Source organism: Rattus rattus, chromosome 17, assembly GCF_011064425.1.
Source record: "Rattus rattus isolate New Zealand chromosome 17, Rrattus_CSIRO_v1, whole genome shotgun sequence".
In the NCBI taxonomy this organism is placed as follows: Eukaryota; Metazoa; Chordata; class Mammalia; order Rodentia; family Muridae; genus Rattus; species Rattus rattus.
The window spans coordinates 17,205,745-17,218,625 of record NC_046170.1 but is presented as its reverse complement, the minus strand read 5'-3'; the positions used below and the strand labels follow the sequence as shown (position 1 = coordinate 17,218,625).

Here is a 12,881-nt window from a genome sequence, read left to right as displayed (position 1 = left end):
GTAGCTCATTAAGAAAAGCACGGCTCTGTAAACTCCGTGCAGACCACGCAGGTCACGGTATAAACTGTGTACTTCCCACGTCACAGGAAGAGATTACAAGTGTCTTCTGACTCCGCCCCGTGCACGCTGCTAAGGTCTGTTGTGCAGTTTTCCAGAAATGTCGTATGCATTTGAGTTCTGATGCTTTGCTGCTGTCCTCACTTAAGGTGTTGATGAGTTATCCTCACTCCCGCCCACTGTTCAGTTTTAAACAATTGTTTCCTTAAGCAGAAAGGGGATGAATGGACGGGGAGACAGACAGGGGCCTAGATGTCACTAACGGTGACAACGGGACTCCAAAAGAACCAAGATTTCCACCTCGGGAGCATGAAGGGGCGCGGAATGAGATTTTTTAATTTTTTAAAAAAGCTGTTTTTAAAGCAGTTAATTTTTGAATATATAAACCTCAGATACAATGTGGATGTTAGATAATAGGATGCAAAGAAAAACAATTTCCTTCCACATGAGTCCTAACTAGGTACTTCTCCTCCATAAAGTATCTTCTCGGGATATTTTACACATGTCTAGGTGCGTATGCTGACATATATAAACACGCGTTTTAAACAAAGTGAGAGCATAGGCAACGCTATACCTTCTTCATCTCGGAGATTAATGATCGTGGAGATTTAATTCACCGCAACACATAATCAAACAGCCTTCTCACTTCTCATGAGCACCTAGCACTACCCTGCCTTCATATGTCATATTCAAAAATCCATATTTATAATCATTGATTAAAATTATTAATGAACATGTTTTCTCTTTCAAATGAGACAGAGGCATGTGACACTTAGCGTTCTTTTCAATATATCTATGAAGTTAAGTCCTGGAAGTTTAATGGCTAAGACTGTGTGCATTTAAACTGTGATGACTGCAATTCTGTCTTCCAAAATCTACCGTTGAGCCAGTTTCTAATTCAACCAGCAATGTTTAAAAGTAGTTTGCTGGAAACATCACGTCAAGGCAAAGGTACTTGACATCAAACCTGATAACCTGAATTTAATTCTTAGAATCCACAGAGCGGAAGGAGAGAACTGACTCCCACAAAGTGGGAACTCTGCATGCGCCTCTCAGGACAAGCACAGGCATATGTGCACGCGCTTGCACACACACACACACACACACACACACACACACACACACACTCAAGAGACAGAGAGACAGAGACATAGACACACATACCCAAATTAAGAGAAAAAGAAAACAGCTTTCTATATCCTTAGCAAGGGAATGTTACATTTTTTTATTGTGATTCAGTGACTTCCTGTTCCTGTTTTGCTTTATTCCTGTGACGCTAGAGGTTGAAACCATGACCTTGCACATGCTAAGCAAACAGCCCACCACCATGCTACATTCCCACCCATGGCCTCACACTTTTAAAATTATAGATAAAGATAAAACGCTTTCAAGTGCAGTATAAAATATGGAGCTTCTGTTAAGTGCCTGTTTCTGTGATCTGACATTTGTTCAGTTACGCGACAGGAAACTTTCGTATTAGTGTGTATCAGATGTTGATTGATCAAGGAGATTAGCCGGATTTTTATAATATGGAATTCTTCTCAGATTCCCATCATTTTTTACTTTACCTACGGTGCTTTGGTGCATGGAGATTTGTTGCAGTTCTTAAGTAACTGACTCAATCCAGTTTTGAATATATCACCGGAGCTGTATAACTAGTTCTTCTCCAGACCAAAACTTTAGAGAAAACATTCTCTCTTCCTCTACCTCATTCTATTTCCCTTTTCTAACTAAGTCTTACCGAGCTTTCCACTACAATGAATGAAACAGAGGTGCAACATCTTCCACGATGGCCTGCCATTCTCACAGCTGGCCTTGTTGATAATTACCTTTCCCTCTCCTAGGCACTAGCTTCCTTTAACAATCATAAAGACCCCAGGACACCGACCCTGTCTGGCGGTCTCTCCCGCTGCCTTCCTGCTCAGTATCGCATCATTTCAAGAACAGCAGCACCACCGCACACCTCACGTCTGTCCCTGGCGGTCATCTCTGTCACGTTATCTTCTCTGTGTCTGTGTGCGTGTGTTCAGAATTGGTATAGCAGCTTTCACGCTCCTAGGATCACTCAGGAGAGGCTCCTAACTGTGATGTTGACTCTCCTCTCTAAGTGCGGTTCTGTTTTTCCTTTCTCTTGACAGTCTCCAGGAGCGCTGTTAAATTATCAGTCAGTCTGGCATAGCCTTCGTGTGCAGTTCACCGGCGTTTCATCATTATGTGCTGGTTTAATTGTTTCTAATTTTAAACATCCCCTTTGATTTCACCAGCGTGTCTCATAACCCCTCCGCATAAATGAGGCTGGCATGATTAGATATCCTCTCTTCCAATAGTGTTTAAGGGAATATTCCCAATTTAATGAGATTTTAAAAATAATTTCCCACCATATTATTTCTCATTCAGTTTTACAGGTTGAGAAATTCCCTTCTGCTATAAAACATATAATTTTGCCAGCATATAACTATGTCAACTTAGCCCAACTTTACTGAGATTTTGGTAAAGAATGGATATTTAATTTTCGACAGTGGTTACTGAGGTGTGGAATCCATTCTTACAGCCATATTGGTTGCTGGATGACTACAGGCAAGTTCAATTCTGTGTTCCCACTAAATATTCTGCAGCAAATAGTGCATAGAACACCGGTAGACACAAGGTAATGAACACGGATTGGTCCCGCTGGCTCCTATAAGGTGCCACATAAAGTAAATATACATTGGTTATTTAAAAGATAGCCAACAGCTAATTAGACAGCCTAAGTAAACCATGCCCATGGATAATCTAAATGACCAGTTAGTACTTATGACAAGAATAAAACTTTAGGCTGTGAACTAGCTAAGTCTTGAGTTGGTTGTGTAATCCTTTCGATCACTCTGGCTTCTGCAGATAGATAGAAGGCCCGTGTCCCTCTAGGCTTGTGCACGCTCTGTGACATATTTGTTAAATTTCCTTGAATTACAATATTGCTATCACCCAGATCCCCTGGTGATGGGACCATGTGAAAAGTTAGCCCTGTTTCCTGATCAATGTGAATGCTACATTTTTAGCCCTTTTAAAGGATGGAATAAGAACTTAGGGAAAAAATATCTTTTGATAGACAGTGTTCCACTGTGTTGAACAGAATGTCACAGCTGTGCAGGCTGCATCTATAAAAAGCGGCAAGTTGACTTAAATCATTTATTTTTATTAAGGCATCACTGGCCTTCAGAAGAAGTGAGTCTTTGGCTCTTTATAGGATCATAGTCCAGGAGGAAATGAGAAAGAAGTTCATTTCACACCAGGAAACATCCTGCCATCAGGAATTGGGGAAGGACTGGACTTGAATTAGCCTGTCGTAGGTGTCCACCGGACTTGGTGGAGTTAATATTTTAAAAATAAAATTACTCAGCATCTTACAAGATAGTGACTTCCCCTGCTGTACTGTGCACAGAGATGGTCATGCCAGGGCAGTTGTCCAGGGAGTGAGGTTCCCTAGTATTCACAGCAAGGTCTTTTAGATGATGGTGTGGAGGACAAGAACTACAACGGGAAGACTTGGCTACTGGGCTGTGATTCCAGAAATAGGGAGGAAGCCGAAGGCAGCAACTGCAGAGTCGGAATGGGTCAAACATTTGATGATACCCAGGGGCGTAAACTTGCGTGAGCTGTTTCCTGCCCAGGCCTTGGTTTCCTCAAATGTGAGGGCAGTGGGATGGCATGTCGGGCCTGGGGTCCTGCTGTGAGAACCAAACAAGAAATATGTGGCATTATCGGAAGGAGGTCACTATAGTCACTTTTAATGGACGGAGAAAAGAATTCTTGGAAGATAGTATTTAAGTGTAAAAAGCTCGTTTCTTACACATGTGAGTCTGGATAGGAAGTTTTTAGTTCTTAAGACATAGTTTGAAACAAAAGGGGATTGTCTTTCCCACTTTTCTCTAGAATTACAAGAAAAGGGAGGGCTATAAATATAAGATCCAGCTAATGCATGGCCATGACCTCAAAGCAAAACAGACACCGAGACCCTGCCTGAAAACAAAACCAAATTCTTTAAAATGTCACTGTAGAGGTAAAATCTAGTCGGTTTTTGGATTTTTGTTTGTTTTTCTGTTTTGTTTTGTGTACGAAACTAATATTCCACAAAGCGCTTTCAATTTTTCAAACAATAATGTGTAGGCATAGTGAAAAATGAATAGCAATGAGGGCTGGAGAGATGGCTCAGGGGTTGAGAGCACTGGCTGCTCTTGCAGAGGTCCTGAGTTCAATTCCCAGCAACCACATGGTGGCTCACAACCCTCTGTCATGGGGTCCGATGCCCTCTTCTGGTGTCTGAAGGCAGTGACAGTACTCACACACATAAAATAAATAAATACTTCTTTAATACAATAACAATAACAGTGAAATGAGAGATGCTTTTCAGAGTAGGTTTCCTTCCCTTCCCACACCAGACTCCCTTAGCAGTTATCCCACAGCCTCAGGGAGGGAATAACTCTGACCATATCCTGCGAGTGCTTCCAGAAATGCCTATGTGTGTATAAAAATGTCTTAGTTATTTTCACATTTGTTACACAGACAAGGGCTCGCCTCACAGCTTGTATTAGCGTGGCACCAATAAGAACACGCTTTAAAATAGACATGCGGCCTACGAGGGAAGGCATGTGGATACTGTGGACAGTGGTCGGTTTGAACCTATGGTGTCATAAAAAGGCTAAGAGGTCAGATTATGGCACTGTTAGAAGTTCTTCCTGCATACCTGTTGTTCCTTCCTGCATGGAAGGGGAAGAGAGCCTACTTTTTCCTCTTATACTTCCACTCAACTGAAAACACTTGCACTCTGCCCCAAACACAGGGGTCTCTCTTACATTAACCAATTCCCCAAGCCCCTCCACTCTAGGTCCATTCTGACAATAAAGTCAGATCCCCACGGTAAAGGAGTCGACCAAGACTGCCCTATGCTAGATGTGCGTCAAGTCTAGGTTTCATACCTTTTCTCCCGGATGACAGAGTGTCCACAGGCAAGCTCTTGGCTTAATGTTTATCTGTTCTTTCTAAAACTTACAGCTTGGAGACAGCCAGGGGAAGGGGTAGGATGCTCAGTATGGAAGGCAGGATACTGTCTGAAATGGACAGCTTTCCACGTGCTCAGCAAACTGGGAGTTCTCAGAGCCCTGTTTTGGGATGCCAGGAGGTTTTATTACCTCTGGGGGGGCATGGATTAAGTCATTGTCCATTGGTGATAGACCCCACCTTCAGCCTCTCCTCTCCTGAGAGAGAGAGAGAGAGACAGAGACAGACACAGAGAGAGAGACAGAGAGAGAAACAGACAGAGACAGAGACAGAGAGACAGAGAGAGACAGACAGAGAGAGACAGAGACAGAGAGAGAGAGAGACAGACAGAGACAGAGACAGAGACAGAGAGATTTATTTCCAACACATTACACAGTCAAGGTCTCTGCCTGCAGAGCTCGTGTTATAATGGCATCAGCAGACAGCACTGCACTCGGAACACATGTGGTGGTAGGGTCTACACATCCCACACTTCTAACCACAAGGTTCTGAGGTGGCCAGCCCTATCCTTAGGGACTTTCCAAAAGCCACCTTTTTAATACAAAGCCAGGGGTGACTGCAAGGTGCTTGTTTTGAATAATGAGACTGGGTTCCCGTTGCTACTCCCATCACTAAATTGCAGGGATTTAGGGAGCTCTGAGGGGAACTAAGATAAAGAACAAAATGTAAAGAACGAAATGTGTGTTTCTTTTTATACACCACAGTGTCACACAGTCTAATTATCAACTCACTCTCGGTGTATTCTCGAGAGGGCTCCATTTTGGTTCAGAAGCGATACAGCTACAATATGTTCAAGAGAAACAGGAATCAAGGGTGTAATGGGCTCAGTTTCAAGCATCTACTACAAGCGGGGAAGGCAGAAGAGGCCCAGTGTGGTTGGTTTGGACACTGTATTCGGCAACGTCAAATTTAGAAGCTTATCCGCTACTGGAGCAGAAATGCCATGGGAGGTTTTTCACTACAAGCCCTCATCATGGGAGAGAAGTCAGAGATGGATATAGGAGTGTGGGAAACACCAGTTCCAGGGCACCACTTAATCGTTAGAAGCATGGGGCAGAGTTGGGTACTTGGGACAAGAGGTCTGAGTCCTGAGCCCGGCCTATGTAATATGATGTAGTATCTTCCCAGTCTCTCCACTGTTGATGCTGCTACCATGATACAAAGCAGTGTCTTTCCTCATAGAGATCACGACCTCATGACACTAAAGCAAGAACCGTTAAAGGAATCAGCACAGCAATTAGACCTCATCGCTTTACATCGGTTTACTTTACAAGACCAAAAGAGCTGGGGGATAAAGTCCACCATTGTCCTTAGGGTCAACGAAAGTAGAGAGCCGCATAAACGTGTGACTGGGCAAACAGCACAACCGCCTGGCGGTGGTCTGGGTGAGGACAGCAGTGCCAGCTCAGATTCTTCCTGGATTTTTTTCCTATGTTGCATTCCTTTCTCCCAAGTAAAGCCAGACTTCTCAGAAATGAGGGCTTTCGGGGAAGAGGAGCAAATGTGACCTTTGCAGGTTTCACGTTTGTTTGGTTTGTCGTGCAAAGGGGAACTCTGGCTCCTGTGACTCACCCCGGAGAAGAGGAATTCTGACTTCTATGACTTATTTCAGGGGAACAGAAAAAGTTCTGCGTGACACTTTGCTTCTGAAACGGCTTCTGGGGCCTTCAAGTGTCCTTTGGGCCAAAGAACTGAGCGCATCAAAATGCCATGCTTGTGGGCGTGGTCTTCTGAGCCCAACACCGCATCTTACCATCGTAGGTTCCACCTTTGTGTGTTCTGTATCTGTTCTCCGAAAGTGTCCCATTCTCCCCTATTTCCTAAACATTTAGATTGCCATTTTAGTATGTTGAGTTTGATGGAGCATGTGATCACATAACAACCTTTATATAGGTTTTATAGGACTTTTTTCTTTTTTTTAAGATTTATTTATTTATTATATATAAGTACACTATAGCTGTTCAGACACACCAGAAGAGGGCATCAGATCTCATTACAGATGGCTGTGAGCCACCATGTGGGTGCTGGGATTTGAACTCAGGACCTCTGGAAGAGCAGTCAGTGCTCCTAACCACCGAGCCATCTCTCCAGCCCACTTTTTTCTTTTAATATATAGTTCATCCTTATTTTTTCCATAAAGCAATTTATCTTCACTGCGGTCAAAAATTGCCAATAACCTTGATTTTGATTTTTTTTTAACCTGTATAGAGCAATGTGATGAATAAATCTAATTACCAGCATGCCCTCCTCTTGACGGTCTTTACCAAAAAGCAGAATTTGAAATTCCTTGCTCTATAAGAAATCCATAAACTTACCAACCATACCAAAACAGTGGGGGATGCCCCTGACACAGAGAGATACCTCAAGTCCCAACACGTGGGCTTTCCACTCTGGCTCCATGAAACACAGGGATGGAGAGGAGCTGCTTCCCACTTCGTATTTGGTTTAGTTGAACACTCGAAGCCAAGGATGTAGCTGGGCGGTAGAGTAACTCTGCATGTGTGGTGTCTTGGACCCAGTCTTCAGGAACACCAAGAAGAGAAGCCAAAGAAACAAACAAACCGAAGGCAAAACTCCAAGCCACAAGAGGCGTGTCCCGGTCACTTTGTGTCTCTTCCTTGCTGTGACAGAAAACCTAAGATGGTGAAGACGGAGGGACAATGTTTTACCTCAGAGTTTCACAGGTTTCAAGCCATGGCTGGCTTGCTCCATTGCTATGGATCTGTCACAAGTAAAACATCATGGGGGCAGGAACGTATGATAGAGAAAGCTGCTTGGTTCATGGCAACCATGAAGTGACAAGAGAATAAGAGAGAGAGGCTGGGTGGTGGTGGCACAAGCCTTTAATCCCAGCACTTGGGAGGCAAAGGCAGGTAGATCTCTATGAGTTCAAGGCCAGCCTGGTGTACAGAGAGTTTGAGGACAGCCTTGGAGGGCTACACAGAAAAATCCTGTCTGTAAAAATGGGGAGAGAGAGAGAGAGAGAGAGACATAGAGAGAGAGAGCAGAGAGAGCAGACAAGATATGCCAGTGTATCCAATTCACTACAGTGAAATTAATAGCCGTATTGGACCAGAAACACTGAAGTTATTTTTTTCATTTCCATGTGACACAGTATATTAAATATGCATGCTCTTATCTTCATGGGCTTGATTATGGACTACAACAAAAGTATTCTCTAGATGATTAGGGCGACTACGAAATCGTCGATGGATGCCATGGGGAGTACATCAGCATTCTTGTGGATCTTGGCTTCTCCCACTAACACCGCCTGCTGAGGAGCAAGTCCCATGTCTAGCTGGTCATGGCGGCACATGCCTCTAATCCCAGCACTCGAGTCTGCGTCTACACACTGAGTTCTAGGCCAGCCAGGGCTTCCTGTTGGCATGCTGTCTCAATAAGCAGCAGAGTTTACGCTTGGGGCCCGAGGGCCTGGCTCGTGGTGGGGCATGAGTAACTGAAGAAGTGCCAGCTGTAGTTTTCATCCCTTTCATTTGAATTTAGGAAGTCCCAAATACCAGTTTTAAAAGTGTGCTCTTTTAGGACATCGAAAGCAGGGCTGTTTCTTTTTCCTCTTGTGATTTCAGTGTCTCTTGAAAAGCCATAAAAAGGCCGAGGGAATCGCAGTCTAGGAAACGCTCACCTTGGAACCAGCAAGACCTGAGTTCACATTCCAGAACCCACATTAAAACAAAGTAAACAAGCCCAGCATACCGTGCATGGTTACAGACCCAGTCCTGGAGCAGTAGAGGCAGGTGGGGCCCGGGCCTCGCTGGCTGGCCCATCTAGTCTGGTTGGCAGGGTGTAGAATGATTACAGAACATCAGAAACTGTGGTATCATATGGTGCACACCCACATAGATGTTCACACAAGAAGTAAACACTGGCATATACAGATATGTAATATGCAAACGGGTGCGGCATTTCCCCCTTATTGTATTACTCCATGTACAAAACAAGAAGTTCACACTACCTGGCTACTTAGTCTATGATAGATGTCTCAGAAATTGAGTTTCCTGTGTCCTGTAGTCTGGGCTGTCTGTTCTGCCCCTGCCAGTTTGGGCTGGCCGTCTTATCTTTTCTGGAACATTACTAAAATGGTGGTCTCCTCCTCCTCCTCCTCCTCCTCCTCCTCCTCCTCCTCCTCCTCCTCCTCCTCCTCCTCCCCCCTCCTCCTCCCCCCTCCTCCTCTTCCTCCTCCTCCTCCTCAGAAGAGATATTATCTATTGTAATGTTCAGAGTGAGGATTGGTTTAAAGAAAATGCACTGAAAGTGATGAATCTGTGAGAACATATCTCTCACAACAGTTGGATGAAATATGTCCTTCCTAACTCTGCTGCCAGAGTCCCAGAGCCACAGGGAGCCTGACATTGGGTAGATTTAACATGTCAAATCCAGGCACTCACCCTAGAAATCAAGCAGCAGGTCACCAGGAAGACCAGAAAAGGATTCTACTCAACATGGGAAAAAAACAAACAAACAAACGAAACAGTTTGGCGGAGTGGGGGTGAGGCAGTCAACACTTGCCTGTCCTCCACAGTACGGACTCCACAATTGTAGCTGAAGGGGCGAGAAGCATAGTTAGTTACACATCTTGGTCAAAGTGGGCTTTGGTCAGTCATTACCTCAGAACCGTTTCTCAGGGGACAGCTCCGTTCCCATTTGGAGATGAGCTCTTTGTTTTCTGGAGCAAGCTCGTTATCCAAGGCTTCCTGTTCTCAGCCAGTTTAGGGAAATTGCTAGATAGACAGGCTCCAATCCCAGAGTCCAGTCTGGGACAGGACGTTGTAAAGGCTCAAAGGCTATTGATGATGTGGGATGTCTCTGTAAATCTTAGTGGTTCAGGGTACATGCATGCAGTGTATCTCTGATTTACCCATACAAACACATATAGAAGCCAGAGACTGACTGACAGAGAAGCCCAGACTGAGTGCCGGGAATGGGCCCCCTGAACCTTCCCCTCCCCACTCTACTGCACTACAGTTAGAGGGGTGCTCACCGCACCCAGCTTTTTACCTAAGTGTTGAGGGTCCAAACGCGGGTCTTCAAGCTTCAGCAAGCACTTTAATCCCTGAGCCATCTTTCCAGCTCCAAATCCTAGTGGCTCTTTATCTCGATGTCTTTGTCCTTAAAGGGGAAGGGCTACCAGCTTCAGGTGAACGCGGCTTAAATTATTAGCGTGCCTATGTGCAGACTGGTCAGGTAATGACCCAGAGGTTTAAGGTAGTAATGACACCAGACATGCTAATGGAAGCCAACATGCTAAGCTCTACCTCACTTTCACGTAACCTCCGAGTGTCTGCCTAACGGCCTCTCAGTTGCCGCCACACCTTTGAGAGCCATGTGATTTCTCGAGACTCCCAGAAGAGGAGGCTTCCAGGACCTCACGCACATCCTCCGCACTTTTCCACTTCTCCTGCTGTCCCAGGAACTTAGGGATTCCCCCTCCTACATGACTCAGGAAGCCACTTTCACCCTCTGGACTGAGCTCATACAACTGGCAGGAGTGGAGCCGGTCTTTCTAATTCCCTAACCACGAGCTGTCTTGTTGGCCATGACCCTAGGTGCCTTAACATCAGTTTGCTTCTCATTTCCCGCATGGGCTTTACTCCTGCTGTTTTTGGAAAGGCAGCGTGCAAGGTCCTTTTAGTGGGCATAGAGAGAGCCTTTTCTCAGGAAGAAAGAAAATATCCTCAAACGTTGGTAAAAGGCATTGCTCAATGGTAGTATGCTGGCCTGCTTGCCTGATATGCCTAAGACTCAGGGTTCAGACTCCAGACCACAAACAAAGCTCTCTGTTTATGTGCCTATGTGTAGACAAAGGCAAGACAAAGAGTCAAAATGTAAAGACTTTCTCCCTAACTTATCTTACACGCTCCTGCTTAAGAGCATAATGTGATTTGCTTTTTTAAAATGTTCTAAATGAAATATAGTTTTGAAAATATTACTTTTAGCCAGATGTGGTGGGACAGGAAACATGCCTTTCATCTCTGCAGTCAGGAAAATGATAGGGGAAATGGGAAATTTCTGCCAACCTGGGGTCCCTCGGGAGACCTTGGCACAGCGAAACAACACAGGAGGGGAAGAAAGAGGAAGGAAGATAGATTATTTCTTAGACTAGCTGAAGTTTAGGATGATCCTGTGGCAATTGTTTGAAAATATTGTTTTCTATTTAATTATCCACTCAGTCATTGGAAATTAAAATTCTTAAATGAAATGACTGAGAGATGAACACAGTATTCTAAAATACCAATTAAACATAACTGCAAATTTTTCTGGGCTTTAGAAAAAAAAGCAAGTGACATTTCATGGTACTGGAGAGATTGGCGCAGCACTTAAGAGCGTCGGCCATTCTTCCATAGAACCCAAGGTAGGTTCTCAGCATCAACATGGAAACTTACAAGCATTTGTAACCTTAGTTACAGGGGATCCCATGTCTTCTTCAGACCTCTGTGAACACCACATGACCCACAGCCATACTTATAAGCAAAACACACACACACACACACACACACACACACACACACACACACACATATAATCTTTCCCTGGGATTCAGATGTCTAATTTTAAGTGTAAGGACCTGCAGATTCATGGCATTTACTCCTGAGAACAAAATAATGTCAACGCTTTCTCCTATTTTCCAGTCCACGATAGGTACTGGTCAGGACTGGCAGCTTTACTGGCAGCTTTTCCTCAACTTTGCTGCCCTACAGCATGCATCATTATGACCCTGAAGTTTTCCCATTTCCTCGTTAGATTTCTCAGGTTAGTTCCATGCTACCATTTGAATGTTCTATTTACTAATGGTTTATGGAAATAATTCTAGATAAGCTACACAGGATAGGAATTGGGGGGAATTATTTTTCAGTACCATTCTATCTACAGAAACTCTGAGTAGATTTTGAGTTCAAAACCAATCCAGGCCACCTAGTAGAAAGCAAAAGGACAAAATAAAAGTTTGTGTGTACTTACGTATGTGTGTGTTAAGTGATCAACGCCCACTAATGAAGGCAACTGTATTCTACACGCTGGGGCAGCAATGGGATACAAAAATAAACACAAGTATGCTTTTAAGGTACTTATGTTAAAAAATGTAGCAGACGTTTGTCATAAAAACAAATGCTGGACTGCAATCGTGCCGTGTCCTATGAGGCACCACTGGGGTGGGCAATAAAGGATCTTGCTAGGAGATGTAAAGAAAGTTCATCATCATCATCATCACCACCACCAACAACAACATCATCATCATCACCACAGCCACCATCATCAGAAAAGACGAATCCCATGTTAATGTGAATCCTTCAAATACATTTCCCTGCTGCAGTTGTACCCATTGCAGGACAGAAGTACACAGGCTAAGAGTAGGGCAAAGACGTGCAGAGAACTTGAGAGCACACACAGAAATACCATTTTCCCTCAACAGAGCAAGAGTTCGCTCCCACACCCTTCTCTCACTGCCTTACCATTCCTGGGTTCATTAGGACAGCAATTTTCTCTGTGCAACATCAGGGTATGGTGTATTCTTTCTAGACGTGGGTGGTAATGGTTCACCAGGCATGTGATTTGTAATTATTTGCTAACCTAAATTCTAAATTCTATGGGTGTGTGTGTGTGTGTGGGTGTGTGTGTGTGTGTGTGTTAAATATACATGTTCCTGTCGGGGTGTGCACATTCATGTATGAATGAACAAAAATAATAACTCAAATGCATGTGGAGGCTAGAAGTAGATGGGCATTTCTTTGTCTCCTCTCTCTCTCTCTCTCTCTCTCTCTCTCTCTCTCTCT

At 44.2% G+C, this 12,881-nt stretch overlaps 1 protein-coding gene across 1 annotated transcript in view; it reads left to right on the top strand.

Moving 5' to 3' along the window:
• Rnf150 (ring finger protein 150) overlaps positions 1–12,881 on the top strand; it is a 226,529-nt gene that overhangs the window by 139,901 nt on the left and 73,747 nt on the right. The gene's annotated exons all lie outside the window — the stretch shown is intronic.